General features: G+C 39.0%; 1 protein-coding gene across 1 annotated transcript in view; it reads right to left on the reverse strand.

Annotated features, from left to right (window-relative positions):
• Positions 1–21,580, reverse strand: part of rusc2 (RUN and SH3 domain containing 2) — a 51,441-nt gene extending 29,861 nt beyond the window's left edge. Inside the window, exon 1 of the mRNA XM_046034100.1 lies at positions 21,412–21,580. The gene's annotated coding sequence lies outside the window, so the exon portion shown is untranslated. The remainder of the gene's footprint in view (positions 1–21,411) is intronic.
• Between the last annotated feature and the right edge of the window lie 2,097 nt (positions 21,581–23,677).

The raw sequence follows: 23,677 nt of genomic DNA on the forward strand, positions 1-23,677 counted from the left end.
TGTTTTTTCATGTCCTCCGGCTACTCTGCCTCTACTTTTTGGTCATTTATGGTGTTTCCTGATGGACAGATAACTTTACTTGTTGTTAGCAGTTACATTAGCTGTTAACTACTGCTAACGGTAGCTGCCGCAAGCTAGTTAGCTCAGTTAGCTATACAGCTAGCAGTCCTATTAGCTGACTCTGCCCGGAAGCTTGATGCTTCAGGGTTGTGTTGGTGTTAACACCTCTGTTAGTACAGGAGCTTTGGACTGTTGGGAGCGCCCAGTTCGGGCAGAAGCAGCTGATAACGGCAACCACAGTTAGCAGTAGCTACAGGTTACTGTAGCATTAACAACAGGTAAAGCATCAGAAGCATCAACATCAGAGGGAAAAACAGAAAAAATGTAACAACGCTTGGTGTTGTTTTGGATGGTGGGGCTGAGAGCAGTGTATTTAGTTCGTGTTCAGTGGGCGGGGCCGTCTACTGCGCTAAAGGTCTGGAGGAGGTCCTATGCTACACAGATCCCTCCATGGCGTCAAGAAGAGAGCCAAATTCAAACGCTGTGTTTACACACACATTTACTGAAAGACTGAGCAGGAGAAAACGAGAGAGGATCATTTTTTCCCTCATAGTTTGGGGGTCTTTAGACGCAACGGCGACACATTTATGTGCATTTGGGACCTTTAAAGTCAAGTTCACCCATACAATGTCTTAAAGGCCCAGCAAAAACATGAATTCCCAAACCAGACCCAAAAGATGACTAGAGAATGTGTAACATTAACACCTTTAAGTGGGACTTTAGTATTTAGTATTGTACTTCAATAAAGATTGTGGACTTGCAAGAAAAAACAAACAAAAGGAATAGTCAAAAATCTATTCGGGGTTTAGTACATACTGTAGGTAAAGCTCTAAAAGCACTGGTTCCCACTGTAATGCAACTTAATAGCATCATTCACTGGGCCTAAACCTTCTGTTTAAAACTGGCAATATCTGAGCAAACACTGAGATGTCTCATGGTGATGTCAACTTAATTTTGCACTAAAAGCACTAAAATAAGTTAATTTAAAATAGCTGCAGAAAACCTAACAAAACTATATCCTTCTATTCCCATCTGTACATTAAGCAGGGTGAGTCATCACCATGTGAAGTGGAAACAGTAACACACACACACACACACACACACACACACACCTAGCAGCTGACTCTTAAACTAGGCTATGATCTCATCCCCATTCTGTATGACACAAATAATAATACACAGAAAAAGTTTCCCTCACCGTCAGGTGTCATTAAAATTAAAATCCAGAAAACCCCAAAATTCACATCTCTCTCCCCCTTTTAGGCTAATTAGGTATTTAGATCATTTGTTTATCTTATATAGTCAACATCTTGTGATTTCATTCATGGACACATTAACAGTACACTTGGTTGCAGATGAATATACACTGGCTGCTAATGCATCGTTCAATTACAGGGTAGCAAGGTTCTATATTCATGAAACTAGCCGTTTTAGATGTCAATATATAACTTAGTGTAGTACCTTGGTCTAATTACAGCAGATGAATTGAACCAGGAAAAAAAATGCTTCAATGTCATGCCAGTAGGCAATGTCGGATATCACGCAAATCTAAAGTATTAAATGCAGTTTAACAATCAAATGAATGTGGAAATTATTTATCATATAGCACGATGTACCATATAACATCTTCCTCAGCCTCAGTGTCTGTTGGCAGTCGTACCAAGCCCAGGTTAATCAAATTTGGCTTGTGTACGTTAATTCATGCTTTGCAATGTCTTCAGTAAAGCATTATAAAAAAGGTACAACATAAGCTGGGGTAGGAATTAAATGTTGCTTAAAATCATCTGCTCACCCAATCATGACCTGGACCAGACGAGTGCTAACTAAGACTTGGAGTAATCCCTCTATTATATCTGCTTAGTAAAACATAATCCCAGATACAGTAGGTCAATTAAAAGCACAGTTGAAATGAAAGGTTGGATCTTAAATCTTTCTGCAGGTGTTGTGACTAGAGCAAAAGAAAGGTGGGAGAAGTTTTACAGATGAAAGAGAGAAAAAAAAAGAAGAATTAAAAGAAATTGGTTTTAGGGACTAAATGAGCAGGAGATGAGAGCAATTGAGCCAAGTAACATTACAGTTCATTAGAGATGTACAAACACAGATTCACATGGATAATTATATGTAAATGCTGATGAGACCTTTACAAGTACAATAACAAGCAGGTGCTTAGTGAGCACTGTTTCATCATTTTTATTGCAAATTAAAGAGAAGAGAAAGGCCAGCTGGGGCTGCAGACAGCAGGTCTCAAGCTAAACGTTAGCATGATGAGACAAGTTTACTCAGGAGCAGGGTAATAACTGAGAAGCCACTCTTGACAAATGACCTTTTTAAACGGAGGAATGGAATGGTATTTACCGTCAGGGAGGCTTCAGCTTCACCTACCAAGAAGTGGAACCTTTTTATTGCACAGCTCTCAACAAAGGAGCTGGCAGCACATGCGCACCTGCTGCAGGCAAAAATTATAAAACTGTATTAACTTTGACAGATATACTGTTTTTAGTAATTTCACTTGATAAATTATTGAGGGAAGACAACCATTGTTTGCCACACCTATGTTGTCACAACTTTAAATACCTTCTAAAAAAAACCATGTAGGCTTATACTTCATTCTTCACTAGATTAGCTGGGAGTCGCCTGCCTTCTTCAAAGGCACCTCGTGATAGCTGGTGATGGCTGGGAGAGCTTTTTAAATTCATATTCACCATGCAGTGGCCCTCCAGTCCTCCAGTCTTTGAAAGGTGCTGTACAAATAACGTAATATTACCATTAATTACTTTATAAGGTCACTAGAGACGAGCACATTTTGTATTGATTATATAGGCTTACATGTATAACGGTCACAAAAAGTCTGATGTTCAACTACTCCTGTGTTAGTAACCTGAGGTCATGGCGGAAGTGGTTTTGTTACATAAAACCAAAGAGGGCACATAAAGAAAATACTCCACTGCAATTAATATCATATCCAGTAGTGATAAAAGTTTCGGTAATGTATTCCTTTTAATCGTCTAACTTTTAATGCATCTGAAGTCTGATGGTTCCTGTCAGTGGAAAGTGACATTAATACGATTAGTTTAATGGTTCAGATAAAGATGCAGGCAATGTTAACACCAGAGAAGGGAAACTAAAATTGGTTAAAGAGATTAGCTGCAGGGTCAGGCAGGCTAGCTTGTGCAAAGTGTGTTGAGACAAGAAGGAGGAAGACATCCGGATAGGCTACTAGCAAAACTCCATATGGCTTCATGCCTTTTATTAACTGTTCTTGTGGATATCCTTGCAGAAAGGATGTTATTTTAGTAAATTATTCATAACTACATTAAAAGGCATGGCCATTAGTTTAAATCAAAAAGATTTTGGTCACTGTGTGTGAGCGTGTGTGTTTTACACAGAGGATCAAACTGTTTGCTCTCTATTTTCTGGTACAGAGCTTTGTAAGCAAGACTGCTGCAGACAAAATAGCTTTGTAGAGAAACAAGTCAGACCACATGAGTGCACACACTGTACGCAGAGAAAGATGCTGCATCCATTCTGTCAGTATAAAGCAACAGTCTCATCTAATCTTACAAGGTTTTGTGAAGAGGCTGCACAAACAACCCAGTCTGACTCTCCAAAGATTTTCCGGGTCAGCAGTATAAAGCCTGGAAAGGTGTGGTAGTAGTACCTACAGTGGTAGCTGTAGAAGTCCTCTTTATGCATCTATTTTCCACCTACAGAGTATTAATATGTATGCCTATGATGCTTCCATGAATGTTACTGGGAAGTAATGTTTGGGTAGCGAGAACCGGTTCCGAATTGGAATCGGTACCAAATTTCCAAGAAGAGTGGATTTGTTAAAATAAGCATATTATGATTTTGCTACAACAACCTTAACATTTGCATTCCAACAGCAAACACTCAAAGGTTTAGCTTAGCTTCACTTAAAAAGACAATGACACAGCAAAATGACGATGGTGGGGGGGTCCGAGAGGGTCCGGTAAAGTAAATTACATGTGTCCATTTATTTTTAATGGACACATGTAATATGTTTTATACTATTAATTAATCTTATTTCCATACTGTATAGACACCTTATTTTGAAAACTGGACGCTGTCACATATGTATCCTCGTACTAAATTCATCTAGTCCGACCCAATTTGATAAGTAATGTTGTATATGGTTCTCGTATAGCGTAACATGAAGACTTCACAGCCTCTCTTCAGGTAGGACTCTCATACAGCAACAATTGTCTTTGTAAAGAGAGAAAATTACTGTCAGCTCACACTGGTCCATTTTAGTGGATTTACCATAAAGGCTTGAATACGAGTGCACTCCAAATTTAGGTACGGCTAGCTTAATCGCCTTCTCACAAACGAGTGACAGAAACACTCAAAGTGGTTGTTTTCTAAGAAGTCAACCTCAGATGGAGTGGATGAACAGTGTCTGCAAATGGCAATTTTTGCATCTTTCTCGGACACTGTAAAATGTTTACACAGTGGTGACATGTCAAAACGTAATTGTTCTGTAAAATTTATTAGTTTTTTTAACTTATTAGGCCGGACACCGAAAGGGCTTTTTTTGCTTTTTTTTTTGCTATTTTCGGACGATTAATTATGGTTGCCAAACATTCGGTGCATCAGTAGCTGAAACCTCTGACAGATCTCTACTTTAATGAAGGTAATGTTCAGCTTTCAGCGTGATTCATTCTGTCACTCATCCTTATTTGGGCTGCAGTTAGTGATAATTTTGTAATGAATTGCAATATACCATTTATTGCAATTCATTACAACATTATCACAAGGCGTTCCTAAACATCAAGTAAGTAGCAATAGAAAATTTGAGAAAAAAAGACCTCAGAAATGTGTCACTTTCCTACAGGAAGTATTGTCATAAATCATGATGCAAGCTCTTCTGTGTGATATAATACATTCATCACAGGTGCTGTATGGCATTGTGTGATGCTGGACTCACTGCCCCTTACGAGAGTAGCAGAGTGGACAGATGCATATGGGCCACCAAGCTATTCAAGTATTAATGTCCACACACAGAAACTGAAACAGAGAAGCTTGTGAATGAGACCACTGAATAGACCTATTGTGCCACTGCCATTATGCTCCACCACAGCCAGAGGAACCATCCATCTGGGAGATCGCTAAATAATGGGACGTTTTCATACTAGACATGCACATACACTGGCAGGAAGGTCATAAAAAATATCTAAACATAAAATAAAGACAAAAATACGGTTGGCACTTGTCACCACGTCTCCTGGCATCCATGCCACAATGACAAATACCTCTACATTTAGCAAACTTTCCAAAATTGTCATACCAGTCTACCAAAAGCATTTTATAGAGAAGATCAAGCTTCTAACATAGAGATGTTTAAGCCTACAGTAATACTATTGAGACCAGTGTTATTACCCGATTACAGCAGATCAGATCATATAACGGGTTAAGAAGAACAAAGAGGATGATCCTGGCCAATCAAATTTCATTTCCTACATGACATCAGAAACCCTAGCTGCAATGCCAAGCTGCGAAAGCGACATCATGAGAAAACAACCACAAAAAGAATCGAGGAAGGAAAAATTATGAATGTGTCAAAAACAAACTGAAGTAATCGTGGTGATAACAGTGAGAGGGAAAAGAGACATACACATAAGTGCCTTTCAACTGAGATTGTGCATGTGTTAGTCTTTTGCTTACATTAAGTCACAGTCTATGTGTGCATCGATCCACACTTTTGTGTTCCAGTGTTGAAACATAATCAGTATTGCCTGGTATCTTTTATCTAATTCTTTAGTTTTGATATTCCTTTTTTTTAATAAATAAAAAAATTGATGTTAGGCTGTATCTGAAATTGAATGATCAAAACCTTGTCCTGTTTCGACTGTGTAGACATTTTCCAGGTTTGCTCACCCATGAGCAACATCTGTTATTGTACAAACAAATTGTCCTCACCTGACATTCAGAAATTCTGCTAATCGGGTTCAGCACGTCATTCATAATAAACTGAACATTCTCATTAAATCTTATCAAGTTAGCAGGAAAATAAAGCACAAAACAATAAGATCCATAACTTGCCCAGAAAAACCGGAATCAACAATTTTACTTGAGCATGAGTATCAGATGATATGTTTCTACCAATACTTAAAGATGTACTAAATAATGTTTTTATATCAACAATGGACCAATGGCTATATGTAATCTGAAAGGAGTCACAAACTCACAGATAAATCACACCCAACTTTGCTGTGGTGCACCCTGAGTATTATTGGGTTTGAGGCCTTTCAGCTTTGAGGCCTTTCAGCTTGAACAAACAACCTGCCACTTTGACGGATCCCTAACCATCATGCAAAGGTCATATTCTCCTCCTTGCACGAAAAAGTATGAAAAAGTATATGTCTTTAGCCACCTTTCCTCCTTAGTCTTGTTCTGCTACAGAGTCAGAGAAGAGAAAGGGAGAAGAGGGAAATACCACCAGGGTTTTCTATCCATGCCAATACTCAATAACTAGGGGTTCATTGAATATTCTTGTTAGAGCCAATTAGCTTTTATTTGTCTCCACAAACATGTCCTTAATGGATTCTTTGGTACAGTGAAAAGGACCTATTTATGAAACATGCATACACACACACACACTGAGGGGAAAAGGAAAGCTGTAACAAAGGACATCCTCCCTCTTATATCATCAGGGCTGTACTTCCAGGAATAAATCTGAGCCTGGGAGGGGTGCATCCGAGTGAAGGCGCACCTTAGCCAGGCAGAAACAGACGACACAGCCAGAGGAGGTGGCAATTACGATGACGGATGTAATCCACACTCACAGTGCGACTCGGGTTTATGGAATGACTATTTGTATGATTCAATAGGAAGATAGGAGGAAGGAGATAGGAAAAATCTTTTTGTATAAAAGCCAAAATAGCTGATAAATTCCAAAATATAAGTAATAAAATAAGTATTTTAAGTCAAAGTTGTATTTGCCCTATCTCAGAAAATGGCCGTAATTTATTTGCAGATGGTCAAAAGGTTGTTGACTAAACAAATTCCCAGTAAGCGTGTTTTGGTAATTTGCCGGTCAAAAGGCTTCTTGGCGTCTAGGTTAAATCTGAGCTTAAATGTGATTGAAATGTTGTTTTCTTATTTGTACAGGAAGAAAATGTTTCTAGTTGGGACCTGTTTAACACTGAAATATAGTCATTTAAATGCTGTTGAAACTGTTACTGCAACCTAAACATCTTAAAAAACAATTCTACAGCTAGATGTCTTATGAGTTGTAAACTAAACAAATTCAAGTTTTTCAAATTTAACTATCGAAATCATTTCAATATTTTTCATTATTATGAGACTTGACTCGGTTACCAGGTGAACTGGCTGAACACCAGCCAAAGATCATAGATAGCTGGCTGCCTGTTGGTTTTGGTTACCCATCCTGCTTTCAATGATGATTCCAAGCCACTTCAAACTAACCACACTGTCACTGTGAACTCATTTTTAATTTATCCTCTGTTCAGACAGTCTCTGTTTCTCTCTCGTCTCCTGCACCAATGGCACTGTCGGTAGCTGTCTAGTTGTTGAGTTACAGGCTCAGCTGTGTCTGTGTGTGTGTGTGCGCCCGCTGCTAACTGAATGAAAAGAGCTTTTGTGTGTTGCATACACCATCTCACAGCAGTGTCAAACAAAGCCTGATAAAAAAGTGTGGGAAAAAAGGGACGAACGCTGAAACAACCTTGAAGGTTCCGTGGGACTTTGGGGTTGTCTCACATCACTGCCTTCAGCTTAACAAACTGTGATTTGTTGAACTTTGTCTAACCAGGAAGACACAGAATGTCAAAAAGCTGCACTGATAAGTACGGGAGAAAAATAGGAAACAGCCAGGAAATGACCTAATCTCATGCTCTACTGAGCCATGTATTCACAGCGGAAATTCAACACCAGCCAAGTGATGGAAAGTATGTCCAAATAAAAAATTCATAATTTAAAGGTTATCACTCTATTCAAAACTAAGTGTTTATAGCTACAGTATGATGGATGAAATATTAAAGGACAGCCTTGCTATGTTTGGACAGAGCACAGCACTGGAGGGAAAGGCCATAAAGAGGGTTTGTCCTGTGTGTGGTAGCCATTTTAGGATCATTCACATTCAGCTTAACATTGTCAGACTTGGTTTAGCTTTCTTCAGCCTATCTGTCAGCCTCAGATACACTGAGGCTCAGCTGTGCTTTGGGCTGAATGACAAAAAGCTGATGTTAACATGGATAATATTAGCATATAAGTATGTTATGTTTGCATTTATCTTAAAGTACAGCTGAGGCTGAAAGAAATTCTGTCTTGGACAAGACATTATGACTAGCTGCTGGCGGCAGAAAAAAAGTAATGGAATCACTAAAGTCTTTATGAAAAATTCTCTGGAGACCACGAAAGTCTGTACCAAATTTCATGGCAATCCATCAAATAGCTCCTGAGTTATTTAACTCTGGAAAGAACTGCAGACAGACCAATGTTGCCTTCCCTACAGCTATGCTGCTACCGTGCCTAAAAAGAGATTAGTAGCACGTTACATTAGTAGCATGTGCGTTAGACAGACCATATACAGACTGGCTCTTTCAAGCTGTGCTTCCACATCCATTTCCTATCTGCTCTGAGATACAAATACTCTGGTAGTAAATTACCGTACTGTAAGAGCTACCAGCAATTTCATCTACTGCCCTTTTCACTCTTATGATGACTCTGATATTTAGTTTTATTTATGGCCCTCTGTGCTGTTTCTTTCTCTGTCGTGATTATTCTGTGTTCCAGCTATAAACCTTGAAGCTAAGAAACACCACAGGTGGCACTGAACTAGGGCTGAAACGATTCATCGATTAAATCGATTAATAAAATGCATCGACACAAATTCTTTGCATTGATGCTTCGTTTAATCCATATAACTATACAGCACAGTGTTTCGCAGGGACATTTATTACTGTCGCACATCGCGCTTAAGCTGTGAACACGACGTGATTATAATGGCGCTGTTTGCAAAGTGGAGGAAGACAAAGAAAATAGCGAGGGACGAAGAAGAAAGTGTCCAAAGTCTGGGATTATTTCAAGCTAAAGAAAACAGCAACTCTGTGATGTTACAGTCCGTCCACCGTAAAAGGAAACTTATGTTGCTTCGGCAACAGCACGGCGGCGCCTGATCAGAAATAACCCGGTGTTCTGCCAGCGGACCAGAGACAAGGTAACAGTAACAGCAACTTTAGCATTTAACTGAAATCATGATTGTTGAGTAATCCGCAGACCTCAGCTGTAAATGTACACACATTCGTTTGTTCTCCTTTTTGGGCCGTGAGTTGTACCAATTTTATTACATGTGCTACCTCACAGCCGCCACCGCCACCAAGCAAAAGTACTTCTTAAACGACTCATCGATGAATCGTTGAAATAATCTATAGAAGCTTCGAGTACTAAAATCATCGCTGCAGCCCTACACTTAACATGCTGGTGTAAACTGATGTCCATGTATTAACTGATACAGAGAAATGTGACGCTTTATTGATCATTTTAGGAAAATGCTCCCTTCCCTTTGCCTCCTTCACAGGTCAAAAGTCTGTGCAGGGTACAAAGCATAATTACTGAAGCTGGTAGGGGTTTTCGGTTTATTAAAATGGGTTCCTTAAAAGTGCTGTATCATATATGTCATTAGGGGAATTACACCATCGATCGCTATCCTGCACTGACCTCTGTGGTGTATTTCACATTATGAGATTCACAGTTTGCTTTGGTGGGAAGTGTCCTGATTGCTTTCTGGCACAAAACAAAACGAGGGTGCTTTTCTTCCAGAGCAACATGAGCTGAAGTGGTCTATTTTCTATTTTCTTGAAAAGGATAACTTTCAAAAGGTTTATTCTCTTCAGTGAACCCAAAGACAAATCTCACAGGACCAACAGAAAGTTTACATGAAATGTGATTTACTGTATGTTTTAACACATGAATGATAAAGATGCTTTCAATTTACTCCCCAATACTTTATTATCACACCTAATTTCACCTAAAAATGGTATACTGGTAAACTAATTTCTTTAATCCACTTAATCCTTTTCATGCGTACGGACAGTAAACACACAAGTCAATGCCTTGAGCTACCTGTGTGTTCTCAGCGAGCTAAAGATGAACATATGACCTTGATCCCAGCTTCACCAAAGGCTTAGTGACAGTTTACCCCCCTCGCCCATTTCTCCACCTGAACTTGAAGAGCTTATAGATGCTTATATAACAGTGGAGCAGCGTGCTGCCACCACTGACAGCTATCAGTGTTAGCGGACATCAAGCCACAGCAGGAGGAATGTGGCAGGGAATATCTTGATTGCTTAAAATGCAAATAAGAACATTTACAGCAGATTAGCTTTATTTTATCAAAAAAAAACGATACACGATGCATTTTCTGTGAACCCTGCTGCAGACCAAATGTCACTGAATTTGAATTTAAAAGCATGATCTGGTGTCGCTCAGATTATTTTACTTCCTTACATAAATTCAGTTTATGAATTGTTAAATAAGACAATACCAGAACATCTAGATAATATAGACAGTACATTACATTTTTAATTATATACTGAACAAATAAAAGGCACTTACTCATTTTTATCATATTTCAATTCAGCATGTAACAACATACAATCCTGATGTAAACATATAAGTTCTACTGTTAGAGTTAGCCCTCCTGTTCAGTATTACCCAGTTTTGAGTACTTCATTCTCTTATATGTTTTGTTTACTCTGAATGCAAATTTCTTCCTTGCATCTGGCACATATTGTACAGCCTAGATGACATTATACAGAATTTCTCAACCTACAGGGGAGCATGAACATCAAGAGAGCTATTCTTACTAAGTCACTGGCAGAAATGTCCAAATTACATAACATTTTATTTATTTTGGGTTTTGGTATTGAACTTTATTTGAACCATAGATCTTTAAATCAGCAGACATTTTGACTTGTCATAGCAGGACAATCACAGGTGTTACTAATAACATTAATGATGGCTCCCTTCTATTTCAAGTGTCCCAGTAAGCCATGACAGAATGACAGCGAGACAGCAGGCACAGCTAAATGGAATTCAGCCATCAGTCATTTTATTCTTTACACCTGTGCTTTTCCTACTGTGCTGTGTCAGAATATCTTATGTATCTGAGCTCTGTGGTAAAACTAGCCCAGCATTAAGCAGCTGTTAACATGACATCTTGCTCTGACTCACATATAAATCATGTGACTTTAGCAATTAGCAAAATACTAGAAGATTTTCTGTGGATCGACTAATCAATTTATCGACTAATTGTCGCAGCTCTATCTGCCTTAAATTAAAATCATTCTGAGTTGTATTAGATTTACACATTAAATTAAACTTACTTGAGTTTTTGGGATTGAGTGCACGTACTGTACCTTTTCTCCAGTGTCCTTAAAAGGAAGCTAGTTTTTGGTCTCATCTTAATCTGAATCATTAGGATGGGTCAAAGGTAGAAAAGTTTCCCCACAAGGGTTAATTAAAAATAACTGACACTGCTGCACGTCTACGCTTACATGAACACAAATACACAAGCTACATTAATGAAAACCGTCATGAGACAAATCTCATGATGTTTCTAAAGCTGCAGTTCTTTTCTTTCAGCCAACACCCCTCTCCCTCTGTGCTGACTAGGCCCTTCTCACTCTCTCCTCTTTCTCTGATCCATTTCCAAGCACCTCTCACTCTCGTTCCAACCTTCTTTCGATCCTTAATGCTTTCCCCTCTGCTCTCCCATCCCCCCTCAGCTTCACTAAATCCCTGCTCCACTACTCTCTCTGCTTTTCTTCCATCCACTGTGTACACTACAATGTAATACGTCTTCCCTTTGCCCACTTCTGCCTCTATAATCATCTTCTTCCCTCCTTCCATCTATCTCCTCTCTCTGCTCCCATGCTGCTGCACACACAAATATCCAACCGAGATGGACTCCAGATCACCTCGTAGTCCCACAGTACTTTTAGTACAGGTGGCCAGCAGTTTTCACTACGCAATCCCTTTGAGAGTTAGTTTGTAGAGAGATACCATACTAGCTGCCACTATTGTCCACCTTATATCTACTTCCACATTTGCGAGGTTTTGTGCTCTTTCTTAGTACTTTAACAGCAGGAGGTATCTCAACAGAACGACACAAGCATTTATAGAGGTTAAATGCCTTTCTGAAGGGTGACTAATTGCTTTTTAAACAGGAAGTAGAGTGTTGACCCAGCAAGCTTCTAGTCACAGGCATTTTAATTATTACAGTGGAAACCTCTTATAGTGACCACATCTGTCCAAGTCAAATTGCTCACTGTATAGTGTATATTTCCATCTGTTGTCGTCATGTATAAAAAGTGGCAACACTGTAAGCGGACTACTTGATTGATTACTATAAGCAAATTATTTAAACAGCATTTTTAAAGAAATCATTCTATACCAAGCTTTTTGATCTTGCAAGTGGCAGATCACTGTATTATTATTAATATGTGTTAAAGAATATTCTTAGGGGGCGTAATTGATGTTACAGGTAAAGGTAAGACAGGTCTAGCTTGGAGTCATTAGCTGACCTCACACTGACCTTCCAGCTCTAGTTATTTCTCTCACGTAACTGTTCTTGTAAGGGAGAAAACAGTTAGACTGATAAGGTAAGAGACAGTAGCTGAGGCGTCAGGCTCAGATATCGGTGATCTCCGGGAATCTTACAAGCTTGAGTCTTACATGAATGTTTACAAGATCTTACTGGCTCCACAGACTACAGTACAACTCATGGTTAGTAATAGATTGCAATATGAAGTAGCACTGGAGTCTAAACATCAGATAGATATGTTGTTGTAGGTTAAGGCCAGTTAAAGATGACCTAAGAGGGGAAACCTACAGGCACTAGGGCGAAGACAGAAACATAAAAGAGACCAAAAGATGTTGTGCTTCAGATTTGGTTGTTGGCATTTGATGTGTTCACATGTTGCACTGTATCTCCTCGACCAGGCTCAACACACCATGCTATGTTAAGTCTTCATCAGTCTCCGAAACTTCTTCACACCTGAACCTGGCTCACAATAATTGTTCAACATTATGGATGCATGAACATCAATGTAAAGTTCAATAACGAGTAATTTTTGCCTTTCAGATAATGTATGCACTTCTTTATTTTAAGGGTTATCCTATGTTGTCCTGCCTGAACACACCATCCTCTTGCATGTATGTAACCTGTCATGACTCTGTACCACATATCAGTTCTGTAATAAAACTGTAATAAATTAACCATAATTCATTGACTTTATCAGTGAAATGTATCGTAAAGTACAGGAAATAGTGGAAGTGGTACGGTAATCAATATCTTGATATTGATAGGTGTATTTGAGTGTACATGAGCCACAACTCTTGGTGTACTCTTGTGTGTATGTGTAGCAACAACAAAGACTTGTCATTTGGCATTGTGACTTGTCAGAAGGAAAAGCACAGATGTAACTAGTAACACCAATGATGGCTCCGTTCCATTTAGTAGTGCCAGTGAGCGAATATGCACAGTACCAAGACCTGGGAACCAGCATTACCAAAATGGAATACTATTAGGGCTCCAACTAATGGAATTTTTATTACTGACTATTTTCCCAATCAATAGATAAGTAATTTTAACGACAAAATGCCCATCACTCAGCGTGACACATTTTTCAAACCAAGAGTATCATTTACAATTACATCAAAAAAATAAATCAAAAAGCAGCAAATTCTCACATTTGAGAAGCTGCAAGAGAGAATGTTTTGCACTTTTCCTTAATAAATTACTTGAACACTATATCAATAATCAAATTGACTAATTGATTAGTCAATCTACCATTGGGCGAGTCTTGCCTCTAAGGCCAAGTATTAATCTTTTCATCAAGCAATGTTTCTGCCAGTAATTGTGGGACTGCAAAGGCAGCAGAGAATCAGGAGTCTGTGGAGCCAAATAATAAGGAAACACTGATGCCTTGAGTTCAACTTCAAGCTTGAAGGATTTTTATGGCATTTAACAATAATCAAAACATTAAAATTTGTTCTGAGCTTTAGTGCATTTGTTGGTTTTGGTGGAGAAAGTTACCGCCTCTCCCTCTCTGTCCATATTTCTAGCCTGATTCAGAATTTCCAGTCACCATGTAATTACCAGACTGTTGTTCAGATCCACACAACAGCACAGTGAACATGTCCCCAGTATATTGATAGTGTCCCGGAAGCTCTCAATGCTCTTTCACAGTCAGACAAATGAGCACAAAATACAGAGTAGGGCAACATCCATCTGCTGCTGCTGCTGCTGCTGCAGCACACACACACACACACACACACACACACACTTCTGGGTGCATTTTAATCAGTGAAGGATTGCAGGCCGCGAGCCATGAAACAAGCTAGAGGGCAAAAGCGGTGTGTGTTTGTGTCAATGTGTGTGACTTCAAAGTCTCAAAAAGGACAGCTACATCTATTATGCACATATTTATTCAGAAACACAAAATTGCAGTCGTGACTTGTGTCCTTACAGTTTTACTCAGAATCACAAAGCCAACAGTGGAAGAAATATTTAGATATTTTATGTAAGTAAAAGTAGAGATACCACAAAGGAAATACTCCATCCATCCATCCATCCATCCATTGCTTATCCTGCGTACAGGATCGCGGGGGGCTGGAGCCAATCCCAGCTGACATAGGTTGCCAGTCCATCGCAGGGTAAAATACTCCATTACAAGGAAAAAAGAAAATGTCAATATATAACAGTATCGGCAGCAAAATGCACTCAAATTTTAAAAGTAGTAATATAGTGGTGGTATTCATGAAGCTGAATGTCCTTTCATTTTGACTCACACAGCCAGTGGTAGAAGTCTAAGTATTTGCAGAATTCTGCAGTCATGCAGAATTGCCTCTCAACATAGACACATAGCATAAACAAACAATCTTGATACAGAACCCTTAGACGTGTGTCAGAATTACAAATGTAGACTAATATACTGGCTTGGCCTAATTATCACATTTATGTGAATTAGAAGTATAAAATAATAGAAAAATTAACAAGTACCTCAACATTAAACCTAACTTAAAATTAAAGTACAGTATTTAAATAAATATACTCCAATACTTTTGTACTACCGCCCACACCCTAACAAGCAAAAGGACTTCAAGGAATCCATAGCCATTCCTCTGATTGGAAACAGACCAGGATCGGTTCCCTGTGGAACTCCTGGAACCCTGACAATACTTTTGCAAACCTCTGACAGAAATGTTGCACCAACATCAAGGGGAGGTTCATGTCAAGGCCAAACCACCAAAGGCCTGCAGAGGCTACACATGGGCTCTGCATCAGTGGTTTCTTTGACTGGGAGAGTTCACATAGGCTTCAAATGTCTGTGAACACAGTCTGACCTGCAGGTTTTAAAATAACTTTCTGGTCACAGACTCACTCTGAAACACAATGGGTTTCAGGCAAGCATTATGACGGCAATAATCATAACTTTCATTAAGACAAATGTGCCAATCCTGCCTTTCCCTTCTAAATAAATATTTAACCTGCAAATATAATTTGGTGAACACAATTTCTTGAGATACTTTTTTAAATGGCTTGGTTGCAGATAATCTTAGCGTTCATGGCATCAGCGGGAATAGGATAGTCCAAGCTCTGACTTCCACAAGCACAAGTTGAGTGGCATGCTTGATGTTTTTGTTTGTTTCCCCCACAACAAGAGAGTTTTAGACAAAAAAAAAGGGATCGGGATTTTGGCACGCCTTGAAAAGTTCTCAAAATAATCATGTTGTAGAAATGTAATCCTTCAACACAAGCCAACCAAAGCATTTAGGCAACAATTTTTACTGTGAAGTTAAGCTACAGATAACAGAGTCTTGAAAAACTCTATTCAGGGAAACTGGATAACACACAATAGGGCCTGCATGATATCTGCATACAGTGCTTTTTCAAATCAGATATGCTCACATAGAAAAAGCAGGACATACTAACACATCAAACACACATAGAAAAACACACACACACAGAAACTATACACATCCAGCCCCCGCAGGCCCTCAATTACATAACACAGACAGACACATTCCAAGATCGGGAAGAGCAGCTGAACACTTAGAACAGGCACGCCGTCGCCTGACACACTGAATCAGCTGTGGTTTTAACTATGATTCGCTCAATACTCACAGGTCCCTTCTCACACTGACATGTGCAGCACTGGTCTCATTAGAGAACACAAAGTGAAAAAACCCTTAAGTGCTGAGATATTGCTGTGGAAAATTCACATTCACAAAACAATAATTTATCAAGCAAAAAATACAAACATTCACTGGCTCCAAATTGTTAATAGTGGACAAGTCTGGACAGTTTGACAAAATGAGGAATTTGAGGGTGACAATTTGAGCTCTGACAATTTTTTGTTTAAAAAATTGTCATTATTTTACACTAAATGATCTGAAAAATCCAAACATCCAAATAATAATCAAGAAATGAAATGTTAATGAATTTAAAGGTCAGCTGCCGACCAAATATTAGGTGATGGTGTTTCACAGCGCTGGAACTAATAATTATTTTCATTTTCTCGATTAATCAGTTTTCACTATAAGGATTGCTTAAAAGTCAAAAATGTCAATCACAGTTTCCCAGAGTTATGACAAACAAATCTACGTATTGTGTTGCAGAGATATCTACTGAAGTTAGCATGCTAACCAGCCATGAATCTGCCTATCCTACTGTAGCATGTAGCTTGTATCCTAAAGGCATGACCCGCCCTACCCTCCTTCATGTAGCCCTCGCTGAAACAACAGGAAGCTTTTGCTGTTCTCCTGTGTTCAGAGAATGACCGTCCCCGGGGAACACTGTTCAGACTAGACCCTTCATTTTCATAATCCCAGGCCCTATAAAAGAGGGAGTAGTATGGCTGTTTTTATTATTAGGTGCCATCCTCATATACCTAAAAATGCCAGTGTGCTTATTCTTTGTGATTTTAATGTTCATGTACAGTATGTTGTCCTTCCCATTCCCAAACCTTAACTCCCAAATCTTAACCTTGTTCAATCTGTTATAGAGGCCACACACATTCTAAAGTCACACCTTAGACCTTCAGTACTCTCATCTGGTTTCTCTCTGTGTCTTAATTTGGTGGATATGCCTATAACTGACCACAATGCTGTTGTTCCACTACAGCTCCCTACTCCTAGTCCTACCCTGCAACACACCGGCATTCTCAGCGCTGGCTCTGCAGGTAACTTCTGTGACGCTTTTAATTCATCGCCCTTTAATCCATTACACCTCCTCTCAATCTGGATGCAGTGCTAAATTTATCAACCATCCTTGACCAAATTGCAACGTTTAAAACTAGGGAAACAAAAATCAAATAACCTCCCTTGTCTGAATTACACTCGAAGAACAACAAGTCCGAAATAACACATAGCATACTTAAAAACCCAAATGTTCATTTACCAGAAAGCAGTTAAAGATGCAAGATTGGCCTTTTAGGGTAACTGATTCTGTTATTAGTGATCCCTCCACCTCTTTCCCTGAACCGGATGTTGAGCTACCCGAAAAATGTCTTGTAAATAAGGCGGAGAATATCAGGTCCCAAATTCAGCCTGACTCTTGCATTCTCTCCATTCCACATGTTAATTCTGCCTCTTTTACCCAGTTTCAACCAATTGCAATTTTAGTGTTAAAGAGTGCAGTCTCAACCCCTCCTCGTGCATATTAGATATAATCCCCACTAAACTGCTCAAGGAGGTATTTTTCTCTGTTAGCCCTGTAATCCTTTTGAATTATTGTGAGCCATGTTCAGGTGTGATGAAGAAGTTTTGGAGACTGATGACATAACATAGCATTGTTTATTGAAACCTACAGTGCAGCATACAACAACCAAATCTGAAGCTTAACAAGACTTTTGGTCCCTTTTATGTTTCTGTCCTTCCCCTAGTTTCTGCAGGATTTCCCTATTAGGTCATCTTGAACTGGCCTAGAACAACAAATCTATCTGATGTTTAGACTCCAATGCTATGCCAAATTGGAATCTATTACTATCCATGACTTGTACTGTAGTCTGTGGAGCCAGTAAGTTCTTGTAAAATTTCTTGTAAGACTGAACCTTGTAAGATTCCCAGAAAACGCCGATATCCGCTAGCCTGACGTCTGAGCTACTGTCTCTTACATTATCAGTCTAACCACTGTCTCCCTAACAAGGACAGTAACATGACAGAAAAAAATAGACCTGGAAGGTCAGGGAACACTTGTAGGGTCAGCTAATGACTCCAAGCTAGACATGTCTTCAATTTCCCTGTTACATCAATTACGCCGCCTAAGAATATTCTTAATTAGCCTGTTGAGCTAACTCTGGCTCATTTACAGTTATTTTACTGTTAATTAATGAGCACTTTCCCTGTCAAATAAATGAAATGAAAATTAAATATTCTTAACATTAGTGACCTACTGCTGACAGCAGACAGAGGTGACTGCTCGATTTAAATTTTTTTAGATCGATACAGCCGATCATGGTATGCTCTTACATTGCTTAGAAATGTGGGTAGGAACAAAGTCCTTATAGGCAAGTCGTGCCACTTGGCTGTTAAAAGCAGACCATTGCTTTCTAGTGGGAGGGGATAACTGCCATTTTTGCCATTACAGGCTTTCCCCATAGAGTTGTATTGAGGATGTGATTGAGTGGCGTGTCTCCTCTATAAACCGTGTCTGGTAGGAATCAAGCTTCAGGCTTAGATTTTTACACACATACCTCTCCAACAGAACATCTTCTCTCACTCTGGGTAAATCACTTCCTCTTCCGCTCAGTTCAGTTTTGGAGTCCCTCAAGGCTTCATTCTTGGCCCCCTTCTGTTCTCCATATATATGCTGCCTCTTGGCTATATTTAACAATGATAAGTCTGGGGTCATTCTGTCCGGTCCTCCATACTTCATCAGCTCTTTTGGTCTATGCGGTCTGTCAGTTAATATTAAGCAGGCTGCTAGGAATCTTGGGAGTTATATTTGATACTAACCTTTGTTGTTCTGTCATGTTTCTTCCAGCTCAGGATGATTTCTAAAACATAGATCATTTTTAGCAATTGCTGGTTTACCAAAAGTTATATATGCTTTTATTTACACACTGCTTGATTACTGCAATGCACTTTGTTCGGGTATCAGCCAGGGCTCCCTCCACCGTCTACAACCGGTACAAAACGCTGCTGCTCAACTCGTTATCAGGACAAAAATTTATGATCACATTACCTCTCTGATCGCTTTCTTTCTTTAATCAATTCTTGATTAAAAGGAGGGATGGTTTTGTGCAAATATTTATGCTGACATAAAACAGCAGCAGCCATTTCAATATTCCTCTATACCGTACATTTATCAGGCATCTTCAGGGTTTACCTCTGCAGGAAACCTTCATTATAAATCAACCAACTACTTATCTGAACAAATCCAGGTGAATAATCTAAGAAAGAAGAACTGTTGCAGCAACTTCTGCTACTGCCAGTAATAGAAGATAATACTAAAAACACGATTTCCCCAAATGAACAGGTACCCATCTATCTTCAGGCAGTGACTCATAGGAAAGTAAGAAATGGATGATAATTATGCTGCAAAAGCAAGCAGGTGGCCAACATGTTGACACTGTAAATATCTCTGTTCTGAAGACCAGACACCATGGCAGAATGTTTTTTTCCATAACAGAGGACAACTATGTTTTCAAGTATTTCCTCCCCTCTAATCTCCTCCTGAAATTTTAAGTCGTTTCAAGTCTCTAACAGCACGGTGTCAGACTATGTCGTACCAGCGTGGACTGTCATTGTCAGAGACAACACAAGCTAAGAATTACATAAACTCAGACAATAATTATGTGAAAGATACTGTAGATCCCACAGGAAATCACAATGTGCCTAATAAAAACACCACATTATATACACTAAGAAGTCCTTTAGAGATCACAACTGCGCACTAAAGGAATATTACATAATTACTATGATGATTTGCAGCTAGCATACATTTCATATTCATTTATCTAAGTTGCAAAAGGTATAGGTTAATGCTGTGGCCATGACAGGATATTATTGCTGTTTAGGCCAGTTATCTGCATCCCCACCATATTGCATGCAATGAGCAATGCACCTCAAGACACCAACCAGTAAGTGTCAACCAGAATACATCAGGAAGTACAGCCAGCCTGCCTTCAAAATAAAAGCCTGGGTGTGTACACTAGGAAAGAATGCTTTCAATAACCTAGTACATCTATGGCAAAAACAATCACTTCAAAATAGTCAAATTAACTCATATGTAGCTACATAAAGTGAATGTATGGCTACACAAATTAAAGAGAAATATTATGAACCATACTGTATTTCCAGAGGGTTTTATAATGAGTAGGTTCATATTCTTAATGTTTATTGTGTTAAATGAAATAATAGATATGCAAGTGCCTTCCACTAATGTTGCAGGCCTCCATTTTATGACTTTATCCTTGCCCGGTTTTGACTACCAGATTTTATTAGCAACTCTTAGAAAATATATATAATTGGACTTTTTCCACATAATGACCTTACTGTTTTATTTTGGTGAGGTTTTGACCATTTGTATCCTGTAATTCTTTTAATTTACTTGGGTCGTGCCTCTCTGATAGTTACGTTCAGTTTTGCAAGTGAAACGTAACGTGATTCTTCTGTTTTCAAGTGCCAATTCAAGTGACTCGTACTGCCAAATGAATAAGCTTTTAAGATTAATTTTAACATCGTTGTCCAGTAAGTCTTTTCAATCATCACATTTGGTTCAAGGATTTCCCAACGCAACCAGGCTTTTATTTTGCTAAATATTCAGCGGAAATCGTATCTTTGTTTTGTCCACCTTGACGCTGGTTGTGTACCGCTGACTAGCAATATCGGGTCATTACGGTGACAGTATAGGGGTGCAGGCCGCTAGTGTGGCAACTTTGAACCACTTCAGTGTATCATGAACGTATTTTAAGTGTGATTGTGTTTTATCAAGTGTTTTCATCCGGTGTGCAAGGTCTTTTAAACCGCAAATAAACGATGACACGCCGATGATGTGTCAAACCGTTACCCGCCGCTTCGCTGCCTTTGTGCCACTGCCTGCGAAAAAAAAAAATACGTAACGCAACAAACCAAGCTAGCATCATGTTTCCTTTAAAGCGTTTCACGTCTGTTTGAAGACGACAAGCCAATTTGGGAGCGGAAAATATCGGTTGAATGCCGAGGCTGCGTCGTCCCCGGTGTGACAAAAGGCATCTTTTGATGCGATGCTGCTAAACTGAACATTTTCTCCGTTTTCCTCCGCCTGTTCTCACCCAGCTCTGACCAAATAACCCCACACAAATCAAAATTGAACACACTCACCTTGCCGCAGTTGTTCGACAGTAGGTCTGTTTTCGATGTAAAGCATATGTAGCCGTGGATAAGCGAGCTGCTAGTCCTTGACGCGTGGGAATATTGTTTTCTCTGTGAGACTGCAGGGCGCACAGCGGCGTTGCATCGCAGGATGGGCTGGGCTGGAGCGTCACGTCAGCCTGAGGTCACTGCTTGGTCCCAGACTGGATTATCTAATCCTGGGTGGGACGACTGGCGCTCATTAGGCCTGTCACCTCAGCATGGCATCCACTGAAGCTTTATTGATTAGAAAACTGCACTGGCATTAACAAAGTGGCATCATGTAATGAATTTGCTTATTCCACATAATTTAAGTTCAATTTAAATGTTATTTAGCACAATTTTATGCATGCAAATATGTGCATGGCATGCACACATATAAATAGTTACTGTGCAGGAAACTTGCCTCCCCCATACTGAACTATGCAGCAGGGGTATGGGTCTAAAAGAAAATAACAAAAAAGAATAACAAATTGCAGACTTTATACAATTTAGAGCAGTAAGATGTTTTCGAGGAGACAAGGGCTGTAGTGTGTGTAAGTGTATAAGGATCTGTGAAATGATCCAACTATAGTATCACCTAATTAAAATGGCAGATGATAGTTTATGTAAATTGTTTATTTGGAGTATATCATACAGTTCTCCATGGCCAAAGGAGCTCTACTCAGTCTTTGAGGAGGTGGACATGCTGTGTGTCTAGAGAAATAATTTATGTTGTACTGTTAGCTCTATTAAAAGTTAGCATTTATTGGATGAAAGGAGACGTACACAATCTAGAAAGAACATTGTCCTGATGTATACAAAAAAATGGCTTAAAATGATTAATTCTGCTTATAATTTAAATTTTAACCTAAAGCAGAACATATTAGCATATCTAATTATTCATGGAAATTTGAACATTATCACGTTAAATCCTAGACCTAACCACTCTAACATTATCACGTTAGAGTGGTTAGGTCTGTGTCACCAGACCTAACCACTGTCCAGAGCAGCATGTTAGATTTAATAATTTAACCATCTGAAATGTTCAGTTCATCACACAATATTTATCTTGACTTAACTCCATTTATCTCATTTAACCCCACAAACCGCTACAGCTCCCTCTCAGAACACAACAGTGTCTCACTTTATGAAACCTTTATGTTCCCTGTGGGAAAACTGTATCATAGCTGCAGCAATGAAGGGCATAATAGATTTTTATAGATTACTGAACAACAACAATAGTGAGTATCTGAAAACTAACAAATGAACTGAGATTAAAAAATAGATTCAGAAGTCAGACTACTGTTCTGTACTAAATATACAGAAATATGTCTAGATGTGCACGCTATTCTAATAATCTTCAGTCCAAACTAACTTCAACCATTATTTTACTCTTAAAATTAGTGCTGCTGTACTGAGACTGGTAGTAAAATAAGTCACTTGAAAACTGGAGATAAGATATCAAAGTGCCAACAAGCTTGACTGATGGTGAAAAATCAATCTCTAGCTCTGGACAGGTTTATTCACTTCTGTGATGTAAAATAGTAATTTACATTTAAGCAATGGCTACTTTACCAGAAAAAGAATATTTAACTTACTTCAGAAAAAGTTGTAAGAAAACAACCATTGTTAACACTCAGATATCTGATTTGAAGAAGATGTTTTGCATTTTTGTCTCAACTGAACCGTGTTTTGAAGCATCTACCCTGCTGAAGTGCCATTGAGCCGGACATCTACTCCTTATTAGTACACAAGCTGTTGTCATGTAGTTTTGTGGGTTATTTGGTGAAAAGTGAAGCATCTCTGCTCCAGAGAGAAACTATCACTTTAGTTATTTTGAACTGGTCTCCAATTTAGTGCATTGCCTCTATTTCAGGAACAAAGGCAAGCGTTTAATGGATTTTCATATACCTTCCAAATATAGATTGAATCATTGTCTTTTTATTTTTTTTTAAATCACAGGTTAATACTAATTAGAACTAGTATTAACTGTGATAGGACCTGCACTGGGTCAGGCATAAATGAGTAGGATTCAGATACTTACATGTCCGTTTTGTCCCTTGTGTAGACAGAGCGCCATCTGTTGGCTATACAATGTTACTGTTTTTAAGGAGCATATTTTGAACCCATGCTCTTATAATAGATTGTTCCTTGTAGTTGTCCAAGGGTTCTGTTGTAAAGACCGCAAGATGCTCAGTGGAGGTCTACATTTGTCAGCACCTCAAAATGCTTTCAGTGGTTGAATATAAAATGT

Source organism: Micropterus dolomieu, linkage group LG21 (assembly GCF_021292245.1).
Source record: "Micropterus dolomieu isolate WLL.071019.BEF.003 ecotype Adirondacks linkage group LG21, ASM2129224v1, whole genome shotgun sequence".
NCBI classification, from domain to species: Eukaryota; Metazoa; Chordata; class Actinopteri; order Centrarchiformes; family Centrarchidae; genus Micropterus; species Micropterus dolomieu.